The sequence below is a fragment of the Eucyclogobius newberryi genome, unplaced genomic scaffold (assembly GCF_026437365.1).
Source record: "Eucyclogobius newberryi isolate DKJ021-1_F unplaced genomic scaffold, fEucNew1.0.hap1 SCAF_5, whole genome shotgun sequence".
Taxonomy (NCBI): domain Eukaryota; kingdom Metazoa; phylum Chordata; class Actinopteri; order Gobiiformes; family Gobiidae; genus Eucyclogobius; species Eucyclogobius newberryi.
Genome location: NW_027316167.1, coordinates 9,670,955 through 9,690,518, shown reverse-complemented (window position 1 = coordinate 9,690,518; position 19,564 = coordinate 9,670,955). Strand labels below are relative to the sequence as shown.

At 40.8% G+C, this 19,564-nt stretch overlaps 1 protein-coding gene across 2 annotated transcripts in view; it reads left to right on the top strand.

Annotated features, from left to right (window-relative positions):
- Positions 1-19,564, top strand: part of mtss1lb (MTSS I-BAR domain containing 2b) — an 87,610-nt gene that overhangs the window by 48,621 nt on the left and 19,425 nt on the right. The window lies entirely within an intron of this gene.

The window sequence follows — 19,564 nt, the reverse complement described above, 5'->3', positions numbered from 1 at the left end:
GAAGCTAGCCGGGCCCGGAGCTCCCATAGGCCAAGTGCTGTTTAACGAGAAGAGAGAGGGAGAAGAAGGGGGAGGAAGAGCGAGAGGACGGCGGTGGCATGGCAGAGTGTGTGAGAATGTGTACGCGCTCCAGCGGTCTGTTTGTTTGGCCGCATGCTCGGGCTCACGGCGTTGAGATTCTCCCACAGCTTCTTATAAAGGGTCCGCGGTGAGATGATGTGTGGTGAATGTGTTTGTACGTTTGGAGGTGATTTTAATGAAGTTGAAGCATGGATAAACGTTGTACAAGACGGTGGAATGGAGAGAAACAAGTGGAAACACAGACACATGTTAAAAAAAAAGAAAGGTCTAGGATTCCAGGACCCTCTTGCTGTGAGGCATTGTTGTAGTTCTTGAATTTGTCTGGCTTCACCCCAGCCCATGGAGTGGAGCTTCACTCTCTCAGCTGCGCCATTGGCTAGCTCCACTATGTTACTTCCAATGCCAAATATAAAATCATTGTGAAAATGTTGGAAACAATTACTTCATGACAGCCACTGGGCTAAGTTGGTCAAGGCGAGGGTTTGAGGTCAGCAATAGCATATTAACTCCTTTTAGGGTGTCAAAGGTATAGAGAATTACATGAACAGGACTAAATTTGACCTTAAACGTGGAAATAAACATGGTTTTACAGGAATTCAACGCATCTTAGATCCTGCTCACAACGCCAAAATCATCAGATTAGCGAAGGTTGCGCGACAGTGAAATTCTCTATCAAATCTCACAACAAACTAAAACATGAAAAGTCGTTTACATTGACGAGTGGAGCTTCACTCTGTCGGCTGCGCCATTGGCTAGCTCCACTATGTTACTTCCGATGCCAAATACAAAAAATGTTAAAACAATTAGTTCATGACAGTCACTGGGCTAAATTGGTCAAGGCGAGGGTTTGAGGTCAGAAATAGAGTATTAACTTCTTCTAGGGTGTCAAAAGTATAGAGAATTACATAAACATGACTAAATTTGACCTTCCCTGAACAGTTTTGGAAGGATCTTGAGCTTTATCAGAGCTAGAAAAAGAAAGTACTATTATTTTGTGTTGAAAATGCTAATGCTAATGCTTGCTATTATCATCGTTGTTGTTGAGTATCAAGTATATCCTTATTGAATTTGGACGTCCATTTTACTGCCCATTTCATTTTACTTCATTATATTCTGTCTCTGAATGTCTTGATTTCAAAGTATGAAGTGCATTTGTAGATGTGAGATTCGGGTGTTTTGTGTTTGGAGAAGGTGTGGGTTCTCCAAGGTAACAAAGCACTTAAGCGGCACATGTAGCGGCATTCCTCATATCACGTGTACCCTTTGAAGGTCAATGATTCAATTTGTGCTTTCTCTGTGGATCCAAACACAGAAAAATACCCTACTTCTAGTACTTTAGCTGAGGACTGAGATTAACGAAGCACTGCAGACTGTTTTTAGCGTTGGCGTTCCACTTAACCTCAGAACTATGTATTTGAGCCTAAAAACTCCTGTCATGGACACAATAAATGGATACATACATTTGTCAGAAGGTAAAGAAAGACATTACAGGAAAAAAAAAAAAGATGACACAAACTGCACCAACAATAAACGACATTATAATTGACATTCGAGAAGTGGAGAAAATAACATTCAGACTAAATGACTTAATAGACTTTGGACCAAATGGGACGACTTATGCCAGATTACATGTTTAGAACTATGTAAACATGTTTATATGCTCTTTCTCTCTCTGTGTGTCTTGTTTCTGTTCTGTGTTCATTTTATGTAATTGGAATTCATGCATCGTTGCCTTAGGATGACTTCATCTTCCTCACATCGTCACCTTCCCTTTGTTGATTTTCAATTTTTCGCAAAAAATCAGAACAATATTTATTATATTTTCTGTATTTTACGTCAAAATCTTAATGGCTCGAGTTATTTATTTGATGACATATTAAGAGCCTTCCCGCTGCCTCTTCTGTGCGCCTGATAATGAACTGTACAGTCTGGGTGTTTCCAGTGTAACCCTATAGCTCCAGCTCCTCCTGTCTGCACCGTCTCTGCATTAAACCTGATTTGATTTCACCCCCAGCCCTCGCCCAGTCTGCTCCCACTTTCTCACTGCAGGGTAACTATGGCAACTGCAGATGACACAGTGTTTTCTTCTTTTTCTTTCTTTCTTTCCTTTCTTCTCTTTGTTTATGCTTTCAAATGTCAGGACTAACTGTGCAGACTGGAAGGTCATTGTTGGCTCCGTCAGCGCGTTTACCGTTTATGAAAGCGAGTAAATTGACTCTATTTGGTGTTGTATAAAACGATGACGCTATTGATAAGTTTGGAAGTGGGAGCGAAAGTTTAGGAGTAGTCATAATGATTGCTATTGATTTATCGTTCAATAATTGAGACATCTTTGGAATCGATATTTATTGTGTAACCCACCTTTATGTAAGTACTTTGTTACGTAGTTTACTGTATTGTATTCTTTGTAGTTGGCTTACATTCACTTATCAGTTGTAAAATGTTATATACTCAAGAGTTTAAGAGTGTAATTTATTTATTGTTCATGTTTTAGGATTATTATGCTTTGGGGCATAAAGCGTTTGCGAATAATATTGTGTTATATTTACTTTACCCAAAATGAGTTAGCAAAAAAGGCTAATTCTTGTGGTAAAAGTAAAAGTAGCTGTAGAAAAACAAGTACAAAATATTGATCTGATAGATTTTTTTTTTACCATTTTTCATTTCTTTTATAATAATACAAGCGACAACATAGAACAAGACACAAAAAGGGACAAAACAAAACAAAAAGTCTGATATATGTTGCTTTTTGTGTCTGTTTGTCCCAAAGTCTGCAAATTGTTCCTTTTCAAAATCACTGCAAAAGTTAGTTTTTCCATTTTATGAACGTCACATATTATTTCAGTCCAGTCCTTGACCGTCGGTTCCATCACTGTCATCCTTCTCTTGTTATTGCTGTTTTGCTGCTGTCAAAAGTATATTCCACTGGTATCCATCTATCGTTTGCATTGTTGGAGTTTTACATCTGTGATTGGTTTAAAGTCAAATGGAATGTTGGTGTTGAAGAGAGTTTGCAGTGCAGTATTTATGAGTAACAGGACAGTCCCAAAACACATGATAGTGATGAGCTACTTCACAGCTACAGTCTATCCAAGTTTCTACAATTTTACCTTAAAAAACAAACAAAACAGTACACAAAAGCTAAAGGCTAGCTACACCTGACTTGTTCAAACTGCACAGCATGGCAGAAACTTGCACTGGTCATTACACAATACATTGCAATCAAATCAAAACCGCAATTATAAAATACCAATGACAAATACCAATGACTACAATTATTAAGTTTACGTAATATCCACTGTAAACAACAACATTATCTTAAATGTCTTTTTATTGGACCTCTACAAACATTTTCCGAAATACATTCATGAGATTCTTAGTCATATTAGACTAGATAACGCTCCTGGATGAGTTTAAAATGTACATGTCTAATTGCCCGTACTTTTTAAACATAAATCCCAAATTTATTCGCACTATTTTGTCTGAAAAATTGCAATTATGGTCTTGACCCTATGTTTTTGTACCCTAATTCAGCCTGAATCAGGTTGACTAATAGTCCATCTGCAGGGGTGGCTCACCAGTGCACATATGCCTAAACTACATTACCCACAATGCTATATTTAGACCACTGCAGTGTATGACTCAGCACGGCCCATCCTGATCCTCACCACAATAGCAGTGCCCCGTTTATTTTAATTAGCTCTCGTAATCAGATTAGATGTGTCAGAAGATTACCGTGGGATATGTCTCGCAGTCGTGCTTTGCTATACCCAGTTTCCATAAGCATGATTACATACATTTGCAACGATATGTCTGCATTTATGTCCCTTTTCTGTGCCGACACGTCCCGATTACCTTTTCTTTACCTCCAAGCCGCTTACACGCATCGAAGCGGATACGATATACGCCGCCTGCGAAGCGCCAGCAGCTATTGTGCGTCTTAACGTGCTATTAAACGGCGTGAGAAAGCGTATTTGCACTTACGCGGAGCCATATTGCAGTAGATATGCGGTTGTATGTAGGTTTGGAGCGTTTGTGTGCATGTAAGTGTGTGTTTGTGTGTGTATGTGTGTGTGTGTTCAGCTTCGTGGCGCGTAATTGATGAAATGGAGTGTGGATGAGCAGAGCATTACAAGGACCTTCTTATGCAGGGCCCGTGATCACGTATGTTAGTCATGTTTGCAAACCCTGGTATGTCATTTGAATGCGCAGCAGTGTGTGAGCAAGGTTATGGTAAGTGCGCGCGGTGCCTTAGGGCGACGCGAGGGGGAAAGGTGCTGTCTAATTGTCCGTGTATGATATATGATGTGTCCTCAGCATGTACTGTAGAGCTCCTGCATCCGTGGGACTAAAGGACGCCATCACGGCAGGGGAAAAGAACCTTTTGTAGTTTATAAATAGCGATATATCTTAAAAAACGAATGAGATTAAACATTACACACTCACCTGGTATGAGTGTGCTTTTGAAGAGCTTAGATGACATAGATTGCACCGTAAATCTTTAAAATGTGCGCATCTGATTCACGTTCCACCTTCTATTTTCATCAAAAAGTGTCTCTGGAGATGTTCGCGAGAAATGTGCTTTTTTATAAATCTCTGTACATTTAATATTTACTGATGTTGACAATTGAAGTGATGTGCTCTTGAGGTGTTGTACGTGAAAGAGGCTTATTCACTCATGTCAATGTTATAAACACTGGGAAATCATTGGTTTAACTTTAGTTTAATGATTTTATTTAACAGTCAATTATGCACACATTGTTTCTCTTCAAACTAGGCAACTGGCGCTTGATAAAAAGATTGATATCTATAATATGATACACAATCTTAATAAAGATTTTGAGTTGTTATGAGACGGTGGTTAAATCTGTCTCCAAATTAAAACCTGAATCGATGCAGAAATACATTTGTACCTTCATTGATGTGAGCCTTGACTCACTTCTAGCCCTTTAGATACAGACAGTCCCTTCTCTCTTCACTTTGGAGCTTTTTAAATCTGGTAAAAAGCTCTGATTTTCTTCTGCCGCGGGTCACGTGACTCTGGCGTCTGAGGTTCCAGGTTCGAATCGCCGATATAAGTAGCCTGATTGTGCATGTTTCTGGATTGACTTCGCTTTCTTCTCCTTCTTGGTACTCCTGACCAAGGGAATATCTAAAGATCTGGAGATGGGAATTTGATTGCCTGGTAGCACGAATAATAATCCTCCGACCTCCACCACAGCACACAAGAGACAAGGGTCAGCTAAACCTTGGTGGAAATAAACGTGGTTTTACAGGAATTCAACTCAGTTCTTGCCGCTACCGGTTAGATCCTGCCGACAACGCCAAAAAACCACATCAGATTAGCGAAGGTTGCGCGACAGTGAAATTCTCAGTCAAATCTCACAACAAACTTTTACGTGAAAAGTCGTTTACATTGACGAGGGGAATCATGTGAGATGAATATCAGGTTACCAAGGTGCACAAATGTATTTTCAATTGATTTAGCTTATTATTGATTGCATTTGTAGTGTCCGGTGTCTGGATTCCTGGAAGGGGAGCGTGCAGCGGTGATGTACATCGTGATAATACTGGGATGGGGCCAGGCAATGATGACGGACGCAGTGTTTTTAGAGGCATCAGTGAGGTCATGGACTAATACAGAGCTCAATCGCACTCACTTTGGCTTTCAAGGACACCAAAACGGGCGGTAGTGGTCTTCAGGGTGTACTCAAATGACCCCTGTGTAATCCTATCCCATGGTTTCAATAAGGCAGTGATATTAAATAACCTTAACTTTGAATGCAACTTTGCGACAAATAATGCCACAACTCGTACTCCAAAGTAAACATAAAGTAGTTTGCAAAGAAAAGGGGTAAAATATTGAAATTGTTTATATTTTCAGCATCATAGCATATATATGGACATTATGGACATTATGGACAAAGTCATTAAAGTCTTGTGGTGATCAAAGTTGCACGATTTCTTTCATCCCTACTTAAGTGATTTGCTACTTTAGCTCAATAATTAAGATAAGATAAGATATTCCTTTATTGTCCACACATGGGGAAATTTCATTGTTGCAACACAGGTAGATACAGAGGAAAAGGACAGATAACTTATAGGAAGTTTAAAAAACACTCTCAATAGAAGAACTCTTATCTTATAAAATATAAAAAATATAATTGCATAGATATATACTGAGACTTAAGAATGAAACAAGTTCGGGCTTCAATTTTGTGGTAAGATTAGTTCTAATATTAAAATTGAAGTATCCAACTTTTTCACACAATAATGAGTTAAAGCAAAATGTATTGTAAAACCAGAGCTCGTTCTATTTATTCAAAATGACACTACTCACAAACCTGATGCTTCACTTTGTGGTATGGTCCATCCTGCTTCACTTCTCCATCTGAAAAAAGCTTTACTAAAGCTCTGCCAGTGGCCAAATAAAACCGTGTATGTTTCCCCATGTGCCAAAGGGTTTGTGAGATCTAGGAAGTGAGACAAATTGAAACACCTACTTCCTCCTTTCACAGTTTGAAAAGCAGGTTCCTCAGTTTTAAGGTTACTGTTCATATTTTTGGTATAAAACATTGAACACACTGAACGTCATCTCAAAGTCACAGAGCACCTACGTCGTTTCTTTACATATTCATTGCACAGCTTGAATTTCCCCTGTTACTTATCGGCATATGTTTCCCCGGATCTTGAACCTGGAAAGTCTTATTTCTCTCGCTCCTGAACTGTGTGTATTTTTAGCCCGTGAAACTGCCTGTGACCCCATTCCCCCTTTTGGAGCAAGCGCGTCCCGTCTGTAGACATGCCGTTCAACTCTGATTTGGCCTTCTGGGACACGGCAACTATTTGTATGTGTGTGTGTGTGTGTGTGTGTGTGTGTGTGTGTGTGCGTGTGTGTGTGTGTGTGTGTTAGGGAGGGAGAAAGAGGGATTTAAAGCTTCTGTAATCAAAGCCAGAGAATGTGCATGCTTTCCCAGGGCCAGCTGACTGCACTCGAAACCATTACAGCAGGCGGCTCTCCTCTGTTCTCTTGGTTCCTGGTGGCTGTGGTGGTTGTGAATGTCGTTTGAGTGGTGCTTGTGTTTCGTGAGAGGAGGAGGAGGAGGAGGAGGAGGAGGAAGAGGAGGAGGAGGAGGAGGGCTATTCCGGCGCTGCATGGACTTCCACTGTGTTATTTTCATAGTTTGATGAGGTCATGTGCCAGCCACTGTCTGATCCTGGATGTTTGAGGCTGTGGGTTTGGCAAAAGCATCAAAATCTGATACTGATCGTCTTGAACGTAGATACCGTATTTTCATAGTTTTGGCCGGGGTGCGACTTATATTTATTTAAAGGTATATATTTATATTCCGGAGGGACTTATATATGATATTATCTGTTATTTTCACACTTGTAACCGCATTTCATACTCCAGTGCAACTTATATATATTTTTTTCTTCTCTATTATGCATTTTTTTTGGCTTGTGCGACTTCGGTGTAACTTATAGTCCGAAAAATACGGTACTAATTTGAGCAAGTACTACTAATTAAAACAGAAAAAAGGTAATGTGACTTATTATTGATACATGCATCTTTAAGGCTAAAATGTATTGAAAAAGGCGTAACTAAAGACTTCTTGTAGATTAAAAGCTCCAAACTGTCTCTCCACGCCGCCTGTCCCAAAAAAAGTCGCCACCTGGATTTGACTAAGCAAATAGGTTCGAGCCTCCTGTTGGATAATTGCTCCACGTGATTTACTTTCAGCTGCAACACTGTATTTAAACCCACTCATGCATTTCTGAAACAACCATGTGGAAAGACAAATCCCGTGGTCATGGATGAGATGTCAGTGTGTTTGAGAAGGGTCAGATCGTTGGCATCGAGCGGAGAAAACGTCTAAGGAGAAGCAGAGACTAATCTACTGCAGAGCTGAACCCAGTGAGAGTGTTTGGGACGAGCTGGAGAAGCAGCAGCGGTCACTCTCTTTGTGCAGCGCTCACTCTCTTTGTGCAGCGGTCACTCTCTTTGTGCAGTGGTCACTCTCTTTGTGCAGCGGTCACTCTCTTTGTGCAGCGCTCACTCTCTGTGCAGTGGTCATTCTCTTTGTGCAGTGGTCACTCTCTTTGTGCAGCGCTCACTCTCTTTGTGCAGCGGTCACTCTCTTTGTGCAGTGGTCACTCTCTTTGTGCAGCGGTCACTCTCTTTGTGCAGCGCTCACTCTCTTTGTGCAGTGGTCACTCTCTTTGTGCAGCGGTCACTCTCTTTGTGCAGTGGTCACTCTCTTTGTGCAGCGGTCACTCTCTTTGTGCAGCGCTCACTCTCTTTGTGCAGCGGTCATTCTCTTTGTGCAGTGGTCATTCTCTTTGTGCAGCGGTCATTCTCTTTGTGCAGTGGTCATTCTCTTTGTGCAGTGGTCACTCTCTTTGTGCAGCGGTCACTCTCTTTGTGCAGCGGTCACTCTCTTTGTGCAGCGGTCACTCTCTTTGTGCAGTGGTCACTCTCTTTGTGCAGCGCTCACTCTCTTTGTGCAGCGGTCACTCTCTTTGTGCAGAGATCACTCTCTTTGTGCAGCGGTTATTCTCTTTGTGCAGCGGTCATTCTCTTTGTGCAGTGGTCACTCTCTTTGTGCAGTGGTCACTCTCTTTGTGCAGCGGTCACTCTCTTTGTGCAGCGGTCACTCTCTTTGTGCAGCGGTCACTCTCTTTGTGCAGTGGTCATTCTCTTTGTGCAGTGGTCACTCTCTTTGTGCAGTGGTCACTCTCTTTGTGCAGCGGTCACTCTCTTTGTGCAGCGGTCACTCTCTTTGTGCAGAGATCACTCTCTTTGTGCAGCGGTCACTCTCTTTGTGCAGCGGTCACTCTCTTTGTGCAGTGGTCACTCTCTTTGTGCAGCGGTCACTCTCTTTGTGCAGCGGTCATTCTCTTTGTGCAGCGGTCACTCTCTTTGTGCAGCGGTCACTCTCTTTGTGCAGTGGTCACTCTCCTTGTGCAGCGGTCACTCTCCTTGTGCAGCGGTCACTCTCTTTGTGCAGCGATCATTCTCTTTGTGCAGCGGTCACTCTCTTTGTGCAGCGGTCGCTCTCTTTGTGCAGTGGTCACTCTCTTTGTGCAGTGGTCACTCTCTTTGTGCAGTGGTCATTCTCTTTGTGCAGTGGTCATTCTCTTTGTGCAGGGGTCATTCTCTTTGTGCAGCGGTCGCTCTCTTTGCGCAGCGGTCGCTCTCTTTGTGCAGAGGTCACTCTCTTTGCGCAGCGGTCACTCTCTTTGTGCAGCGGTCACTCTCTTTGTGCAGTGGTCACTCTCTTTGTGCAGCGGTCGCTCTCTTTGTGCAGCGGTCACTCTCTTTGTGCAGCGGTCGCTCTCCTTGTGCAGCGGTCACTCTCTTTTTGCAGCGGTCACTCTCTTTGTGCAGTGGACACTCTCTTTGTGCAGCAGTCACTCTCTTTGTGCAGCGGTCACTCTCTTTGTGCAGCGGTCACTCTCTTTGTGCAGTGGTCACTCTCTTTGTGCAGTGGTCACTCTCTCCATCATCAATACAAGATCAACTGGTGAAACATAATGACACACTGGATGGAAATAAATCTGACAATATTATAGAAGCTTATTAAAATTATGCCCCTGCGAATGTGTGCTCTGATCAAAGCTAAAAGTCTTCAAACGAAATATTAAAGTGTGCAATAATAAGACAAAAAAGTTCTAGTAAATTTCACATTTATTTATTTTTAAAAGAAGGAGATTCCAAAAAGATTCCCAGCCCTCCTGCTTCAGACCATATCATCTCAATAATTAATTTGTCGACTAAAAAATTTAAATTGTGCCATTGCTATTATTGCTTTTTATTTGTTTTGCAGCTCATGTTTTATTTAAGGCTTGATTTAGTCTTAATTATTGTCTATAGCGATCATTTCTGCAACACTATATATCACACTTTCATATCTGTTCTGGTCACACAGGCCTGGCAATAAAAATTAGACTTGGCATTGCTTCTGATATAAATTCTGATGCGCTGACCTCTCTTTCGAGAATAGAAGAAAAGAATGCGTGTGAAGTCAGACCGTGGTAAATAGCCTCTGTCGCGCTGTGGTCGCTGGAGGCCGTCGTGCCGTTCAGATGGATATTCCCATGACAGAAAGCAAACCTCCAGTGCGTCCAGCGTCGAGGGAGGACAGAAGTGACGCATGAGGCCAGCGGTCGACCTGAACACGGCACAAACGAGGGTCTTCACCTGCGGCAGCACCAGGAGAGGCGGGATGTAGCCACACGTTTGACTGACCAAGAGCAGACCAAGTGGTAAAATAACAACAACAACCAGAAGAATACATTGGAATCGAAATCACAATTGGAAAGGTCGCAATGAACGAATCACAAAGACTAGAAATACTGTATTTTCTGGAATACAAGTCGCACCAGCCAAAAAATGCATAAAAGAGAAGAAAAAAACATATATAAGTCACGCTGGAGTATGAACGAAATGCGGTTGCAAGTGTGAAAATAACAAATAATGTCACATATAAGTCGCTCCGGAGTATAGGTATAAGTATATAAGTATAAGTCGCACTCCGGCCAAAACTATGAAAAAAGGTGGAATTTATAGTCCGGAAAATACGGTATTTTTAAGTGCATACAACAGGTTGGATCATTGAAACATAATTATTATATAAGATTTGAGTAAAAACTGTTTATAATTGTACTTCCTGGTTTGACATGAGCTGCAGCAGATGTGACATAGACATAATTAATTCTACAGCGGTTACCGAGCAACAATACTGTAAGCAAGGCCAAAATCTATCAAATTACACAACACTGATTTAACAAACAATAATACGGGATATCCCCTTTTTATTTTGTAAAATGACTGTTTAAACTGTCAATAAAAACTGTTGTAAGTTGTTTTTAAATTGCCCCTGTGCAGCACTTCCTCTTGTAATTTTCATCTCTTGTTTTTCTATTTTTCATTAAAAAAAAACTGCCACTGATGGATACAAAACAATTATAAATATTTACCACATGTTCTTATCCCGCCAAACAAAGAAACAATGAAATAAACATGAGAGAATCTGTCCCCTGGCACTTTGAGTCCAAGTATTAAAACATAAAGCATAATGTTTGTCAGAAGAATCACACTTAGATATTGTTGGGACAATTGTCTTTTCTGCTCATATGGACCAAAACCCAAACATGATTTTTACAAATGAAGTATAAATCATTTCTCTGTCCATGTGGAGTCGGAAATGTGGTTTTACTTATTTCTTAACGCTGGCAACAACATAACCTATATTTAAACTGTGGCTTTTCTTCAGGTTAGACAGAACTACATTGTATTGTTTGATTCTTGTAACTTTCAAATATAAGATTACATTGGAGCATGTCTTTGTAACAGTCTGAATACAGGTGCTCTTCATTGGCCACTAACAAGACTTGAAGTAGTGATGAGCAAAACAGATGAACAGCTGCTGCGGAAATACTCCACTTTGGATTGACAAATAGTGTATTCAACAATGTCTCGATTGTCAGTTTATTGCAATTATAATAGTGAACTTCTTTAAATGTATGTAAGAAGGTTTAATTATCAAACAAATGTGAAATGTCTATTAAATGAATCATAAAAGTGCAGAAATATCACTGTTATAACCTTATTTGAAAGATTCCAACACATTTTAATCAGCTCTTTTTGAAGCATATCTTACTATAAAATGTATACTTGATGTTTGAACATTTTGTATATCTTCAATATCATCTAAATTTCAATATATTGCTCACGGCTACAACTACAACTTCTGATTTGACTCTGCTGGGTTTAACTGAATTGTTTGTGCATCAGTTATATTCAAAGGAAGGCATTGTCTTAACGTGTGCGTAGTGTTTCTTTGTTTGGACATGTTTCATTAGCCAAACATGTCTGACAGTGGCCCTTGTCTTGACCTTCTGTCATTGGTTCGTGGTTGAGGTCGACAGATATGGATTTTGTCATGGACGATAACGCTTGTTTAGAATCCATAAAGAGAGAAACCACTGGCCCAAAAGCGCCAGAGAGTCTATATGTAGAGACTATTTTCTCCAAGTTATATACCGTATTTTCTATAAGTCACACCTTTTTTCATAGTTTAGCTGTGCGACTTATACTCCAGAGCAACTTATATGTGATGTTATTTTCACACTGGCAACCACAAGAGGGCGCTCTAGGCTCTAAGCGACGCAGAAGAAGAATCTGCACTTCCTCTTCCTCCGGAGTTTGTGGAGTTGTGTTGAAGTGACGCAGAGGAAGAAGAATTCAGTGGATTTAGTGATTTGGGGTAAAACTGATGCTTTGGTAAACTTGTTAGCATGTTCTTTATGCTATAGTTATCTGAATAACAGTTCATATGTTACGTTAACATACCAGACACTTGTAGTCTGAAGGTGTTAGCATTAGCATGTTAGCGTTAGCATACACCCACATCCACAGCCCTGTTTTATCACAAACCGGATAATAGAGCAGAGTAGTCACATTTTGTTCAGCCTCTTTTCGCACTGAGGTGTCAAATAAAGCTTTGTGTGTGTTTCTTTCAACATAATTGTGTGGCAATAACTTGACTACTTACCATCTTTATTCAGAGTACTTAGCCGGAGGATTAGCCAACAACGCATATTTCAGATTCACGCTCACTTTGACGCTTCTCAGGCCCCGTCCTCTAATAGTGGTCTGCATTTCCATGGCAAGGGCCCGGCTCGCAGAGGTCATGAGGAGCCGACGTCACCCAAACATAACTTTAGTTTTCTGAGATGAGGCCAATCTCAGCGATTCACTCAAAGATGTTCCAAGTTTGCTTTGCTCTGAGACGTGGCTAAAGCTAGAGTAAACAGGACACTACTTTGACACTACTTTGATTGATTTTCAGGTTTTTCTGCATTTTCAACATTGGAACCTTGTTTTGGACTGTGTTTGATGCACTGGAAATATAGTTCATATTTTGGGTCTTGCCTCGCGTCGATAAACAGGAAGCAGCTGATGCTAACGTGCACTAGCTTTGTTTTTCTAAGCATGTCGACTCAATGAACAACGTTATCATCACTGGAAATTTGTCGGTTTATCACAAGATCGCGTCAGCAATTTGAGAGAAGTTTTCATAATTTTTCTTTTACATCTGTATTCTCTCTTGTCCAATCATCTTGCGCTAAAGTGTTCCAGGCGCCGAAAAGCGAGCCAGCCCCGCCCGGAAGCTCGTACCTCTCACTGCCCCCTTCGGACTCGGGCCGGTACGGTACGACTCCAAAGCGAACCAGTGGAAACGTGCCCCAAACTGCACTCATATCCGGTTAATAATTCAGACCTGATGAATCGTATCAAGCCTGTGCAACCGAAACCCACAGATCGTGTCCATTGTTAGCTTCCCGCAGACCGGCCCAAACCAAGGTCTCCCATGGTTTGTTTCTTCAGCGTACAGTTTCACGTCGTAACGCATTCCATCAACTACACGATACACGATCTGCGGCGGGACCAGGATGTTTACACTGGGATCTACTGGAGCGAGCGCGGCTTTATCAGTCCTGGAGCTCGTTCTGGTCAGGGTGACTGGCCGCCCGCTTGTCTGGAAAGTACAATCTCTTCTTGTGATTTACGGCCACAGAGAGTCCAGGGTCGGTGACGACTTCTGACTGATCTGATCCCCGCAGCGGCGCACGTCTTTGCCCTTTTATGACACTATCGTATTGGTGTTTTGTGTTTCGTAGCTTAACGCGATGTATGCGAGTGTGGAATGCCTTTCTCTTCCGAGGCCTGGATCTGTTGTGACGAAGCAGCGCGGCTTAATTAGCGAGGCAATGTTGACGAACAGATGCGTCGCTAACATAAGTGGTGCTTGATCAAATTAGCCGAAAAACTTGTCACTGGAAAAAGTCCTTTTCCCTGCGAATGATTTCACTGGAGCCGTTCCAGATGGATACAGTGCTAAATAGTGTTTTTGTCTGTTTAGGGAAGATGATCTCAACATGTAGGATTACTTAAACATGTATTGAGAGTTTAAAGGTTTCTGGAATGGAGGCAAAAGTGAAGTGGAATGTAATGTGTTTTCAATGGAGAAATTTGAGTTAGCCACAGAATATATAGTATAAAAAATCACTCAGAAACTGGTTTAAACACATTTGCAATAGGATTTTTTTTTTACAATTAGTTTATTTGATAAGAGATTATGAAAGACACGATCCTGATTTTTGGATTTTGGGGAAATACTGAACAAAAGGCTGTTATTTTACATACATTTGCAAAAATTATACTTTTTGTAATGGTCAAATACAACTTTGAAGCTAGAATTGTATTTGTTTGTTCCATCTATTGTAAAAGGAAAGCAAACTAACGGACATGTCTACCCTGTAAATTCTAAATCGTTATTTTATTTTTTTGTTTTGTTATCATGATATTATAATGACTCATTTGTATAGGTCTGTTGTCAGTTTATAATTAAAAATGAGTTAATCTACTTAATTTTGTCTCCATTCCCAAAATGTAGAACCTTCTGATGACATTTAATTTTAAAAGTACAATACAACAAACAAATAAAAAGTCATATATGTATTAAATCCCATTGTATGATTCCTTCTCCTGTATCACCGTCTCATTTCTCCCTGCCGAGCTCTTACTGCTGTGTCACTGCGCAGATGACACCGAGGAGCAGATGGGCGGCTGCAGCGAACCTCTGTAACCGTGGCAACCGCAACCTCACCTGCTCTTTGTGCGTAGCGGCATTCAAGCGGCAAGGGCGATCACAATCATGCCATCGTTATTACGTCATTATGTAGTCCGAGTAGTACTTCATGAGCGTGTACAAATATGGCATATGTAACTGTTTGTAAGTGTTAGTGTCGTTGTTTTACAGGATTTGGATGCTGCCGGTGGGCACATGTTTTAATGTATTTGGTATAGTTGGTCATTCGCTTTGTTTTTAGGAAAGTACTGATAGTGGTAGTTAAAAAAAAATGAGGACTATAATCACAAAGCTCTTGGTATTTGTAGTGCTCTAAATGATGTCGTATTCCTAGATGGAGGAAAACGATTAATCCATTGGTTATGTGGAACTTTTGTGATAAATATCCAAATTCTCAAATGTTGAAATGGTCTTATTTATTTGTTTGAACAGGGACAGATGCAAAAACAGTGACTAATTGTAACACAGCAGCCCCATGCTAATAGCCAAAGCTAATTTGCTTTAAACGTCCCAAAAGGGCTTTTCACACTCACAAAACAAAGGACACAGAGACATGTACAACACTTGGACATGGACAAGAGCAGATACATTAGAAACACTTTAAACGGGAATGCAGAGCTGCTTCTTTAGTTCCTTTTTTGAAGCTACTACATTTTGTTAAGAGGTTTTAAAAGGACAGAGAGCATATTCCTCAGATTGGTTTAGGTTTGGGCGAAGCATGTTTTATGAAAAGGCACTTTACTTCCTCCGGATGAGGCTTGACCTGCCACAGTCTGTAAACTGTAGTTTACACTTACAGCTGCTCAAAGGCTGTGGAGCCAAAGCATTAACACATGGGAAAAACGATTTAAGAATACTTAGTTAATACAATTTAAGAATGATAAAAATGTGTGCTTCAATAAAATGTTTACAGTGATGGAATTTAATTGTTTGTTAAGGCGTGGTTGTAAAGGCATTCAATCAATAAGATAAGCCTTTATTTCTCACACAATGGGGAAATTCCAGTGTTGCAACACAAAGTAGGTACAGAAGTAAACAAAGAACAGATAACTTATAGGAAACACTCCTAATAGAAAAGCTCTGATAAAAACTCATAAAAAACTCTTAATAAAAAGTTTTTTTTTAAAAATAATTAGTCTGCCTTACCTTGGTGATGTGGCCATACTCCCTGACAATATCTCCCAAATACTATTATTATTATTATTATTATTATTATTATTATTATACTATTTTAAATACTGTAGGCCTAATGAATGTTGTGGCATTATTCTTGTTCATGGGTGCCATTTTGCACAGTTTTGACCATTAAAACATGTCATATTTAGCTTTTAGATGTTAATTGCCATCCGTTCTGTTTCCTGCAAAGCTGATGTTTTTTCTACTCTGAAACAGTTTGACCTTAGCAACACATGCATTCACCTTAGTAACAAACGAGATGTCTGCTGTCATGGAAACAGCAGTAAAGTTGTCATTTAAAGGCAACGTTTTTAAGATCTATAGATGTTTGCGTTGTAGCCTCATCCGTGCGTGTTTGCAGGTCTTGTATTGGGAATTATTTAAGCTTCGGACACTAACAGTCATGTCATTTTTACAGTTTATATTAGTTAGAAGGTGAAAAAACAGACCAAAACAACATTGTTATTATGATACCTAGATAAAACTAATTCCAATCGAGTCAAATTAGCGGGTTTGATGTTTTCACTGAAGAAAATATTCCAATCAAATCAAGTGAAAGTGTAGATCCTTAAACACAGAGCTGTACTTCCTGGAAATGAAGAGCGTCACTTCCTGTTTGGCCCTTTTTGAAGGACTTTTGGCCCTTATAGGCTCCATTGGACACAGCGCAGCGCGAACTGAGGATGACAGAGGGAGGGACATTCAGTAAATTGTCAGAACTGGACTAGAATGTGCGCTATCCACTCAGCCACCGATCGTTTGTAAAGCTTTTGAGATGTCGTGCACTTCCTCCCCGCGAACCACGTGACCGCTCTGACTAATCAGAGCAAGAGTTAGCTAACGTGGAGCGGAGTGAGCGGAAGCTAAAGGTTAAAAAGACACAGAAGGAATTAAAACAAGCCTAAAATCACCTTTTTGAAAACTGTAGGTGCTTTTTCAGTCGAACACGAGCAGTTTTAGATCGTGTTCTATGGAAAAATGCTTTATGGTCTGATGAAGACTTTTTCGCTGGCCACTTGTCCCACTTTGTGACAGTTTAAGCTTGTAATACCCCAACCAGATATTTGAATAGATCCACGGTTCTGACAAACAATGATTGAAAGTTGTACCAAAAGATATGCATGAATACTGCACTTCTTTACTCATTAAGAGGTACAACAGTGTGAGTAAGACTAATATCACATATTCATTATCGACGTTAGCTCCGAGACAATAGAGGGCGCTGTTACACCGAAGGAAAGTGTTACAGAGCGATCCACGCCATAGACAATTCAGAATTTCAACGTAATTCACTACATAACACAACATCTGTAAATTTAATTGTACATTTTGAGTACACAGTAAGCCTGTTTTTATTTGTATCCTATAGTACATTGAAATCGTTTTTCTTTTTTGACTTATACAGGTTGTTTTATCATTGTTCATTGTTTTATGTTGCACCGAATCACCAAAGCAAGTTACTATGTTTTTTTTTTTGCCAGACAGTAGCTTGACTGATGTCTCTCATAACTGTCTTGCATTATTTTTAACCTGAGCGGAGGAGTTGTACCTGCAGCACATTCAGACTCTCGCTCCCGTCTAGTGCCATGATCTCATTAAAATGTGCAAAGTGACCTCTTTCGTCTGCAGCCTCTCTCATCTCGTCTCTCCTCTTCTATCCCAGAATTCCCCATGCTTCACCGCCAAAACATCACACACACAGATACAGGCTTTGCCACTCCATCTTTCACTCCTCCTCCTCCTCCTCCCGTTTGAGTCGCATCCAAAAAAAATAAATCGTACCAATTTGGGACGCGATATCAACATGAAGAGGAAGTTGTGATGCACTTTCAGTTCCTGAGTCTGCATCGGCATTCAGAGTGTACGCCCTCACGCGCATTACTGCATGTCTGTGTGTGTGCGTGTGCGTATATGTGTCTATATGTGTGTCTGTGTGTGTGCGTGCGTGTGTGTGTGTGAATTAATGAATGGTTGCCGGGTAGAACAGGAGGCGTAAGGAAGGAATTTGTTAATTATGAATGGAGCTCTTCTCTGGAGATTTGACCGGCGCGGCATCTCTATTTGCACATATGCCGCCGTGAACTGACGTGCGTGGGACTTTGTTTGTACATTGGTGCGACTGCAATTGTATTTTTTGTGTTTTGACCCGTTTGAATGGACGTTGTGGCCGTGATTTCAAAGTGAATTGAGTCGTTTTTGGTGTAATGAAAGCGATTCTGTTGGTTATAGGGAGTTGGATGTAATTCCTCATTTGTCCAGCAGAAGTCCATGGTAGAGAAGGTTTCAGTTACAATGGCATTGAACTTCATGCCAGTTTTTGTTTCATGTGAATAGGCCCCGTAATTACAGAGATATCCAACCTATTAGCACCATTTTAGACATTCCACCCACAAGGAATTATGGGGTGGCAGTGTATTTTTGTGAATGAGATGGAGCCATGTCAATTCACAGCTTAAGTGGGTATGAATAGAAGCAATAAATCACCTTTTCACTGTAGCTCTATCGTGCCCGGCATGTTTCCGGGTCATTTAACCCAAGAAGAAACCATCTGTGACCAGCATTAATCTTACTCTGTATTAGGCATTTTGCACCCAACTCATGCACCGTGTGTTCAACGCCCATTTATTGAAAACGTATCGATTCTAACCTTTGATTCTGTAGATTATTGGCACTCTAGAAGGCCTTCCAGTGGCATGGTAACTGGACAATGTAAGCCCAATGTCTTGCCAAGGCACATGCAAAATTCACCATGAGAATCAACCCTCAAGTTAAAATCTGTCCGTCACGTCTAACTTAGAAGTGTTTCCGAATCTATTAACTATTCAATGTTCTAGATACATATACATTTTAGATATTTAAAAATTTAGCTGGTGACTGTTTACCTGTTTTTGACCTAGTTTATGGTTCATATCTCTGTAATTATTGGCTAATTTTGCAAGTTTGTGGAGAGAATCCTTTGTTGTTAATGATGCGGTTCAACATTTGACCATTCCTATTTTGGAAATTTCTTTCAAAAACTGTGAATCACCCACAGAGTTACACAGGCCCTTGTCCACCATCTGAGTTTATGCAAAATTGTGTACTTTGTTATCATGGTCTTGGAATAAGTACATGAAAGACTGCGTACTGTGTTTTTCTGACCAGCAGGTGGAGCTAGTCGACTCCTTACTGACCTGAAAGGCTAACGCGTCACACATGAAACACATATGAAATTTTCATAACACTTTTATCATATTCCCCATATGCCACGATGACATCTCCCCCGATGCCCAGTGCTTGTTACTGAAGCCTCTTAAGCTCTGGTGATAAACAGCATGTTATCTAAGGAAGTCCCACTGGGCTGATGCCATCTCTGTTGTTTACCTTTAACTGGGCAGGGTCATTACTGTGCCCTCTGAGTGTCTGCTAAAGCCAAGTCTCCTCGCACACTGCAAATGGCTTATACTTGGCTTTTGCTCCACTGTTGGCTCCGCACCTGTACTTTCCCCTCGGGTCCCAAAAGCGCCTTGTTTGGAAGTTGGCGCAGTCTGCCATCATTTAAACTGACTTTCTCACCGGGGTCGGCTTTTTCCACTGGGATCCGCCATGGACCAGAATAGACTTGTGTTTACAGTGGCAGGTTCGGCACTCGTGTATATGGGTCACTC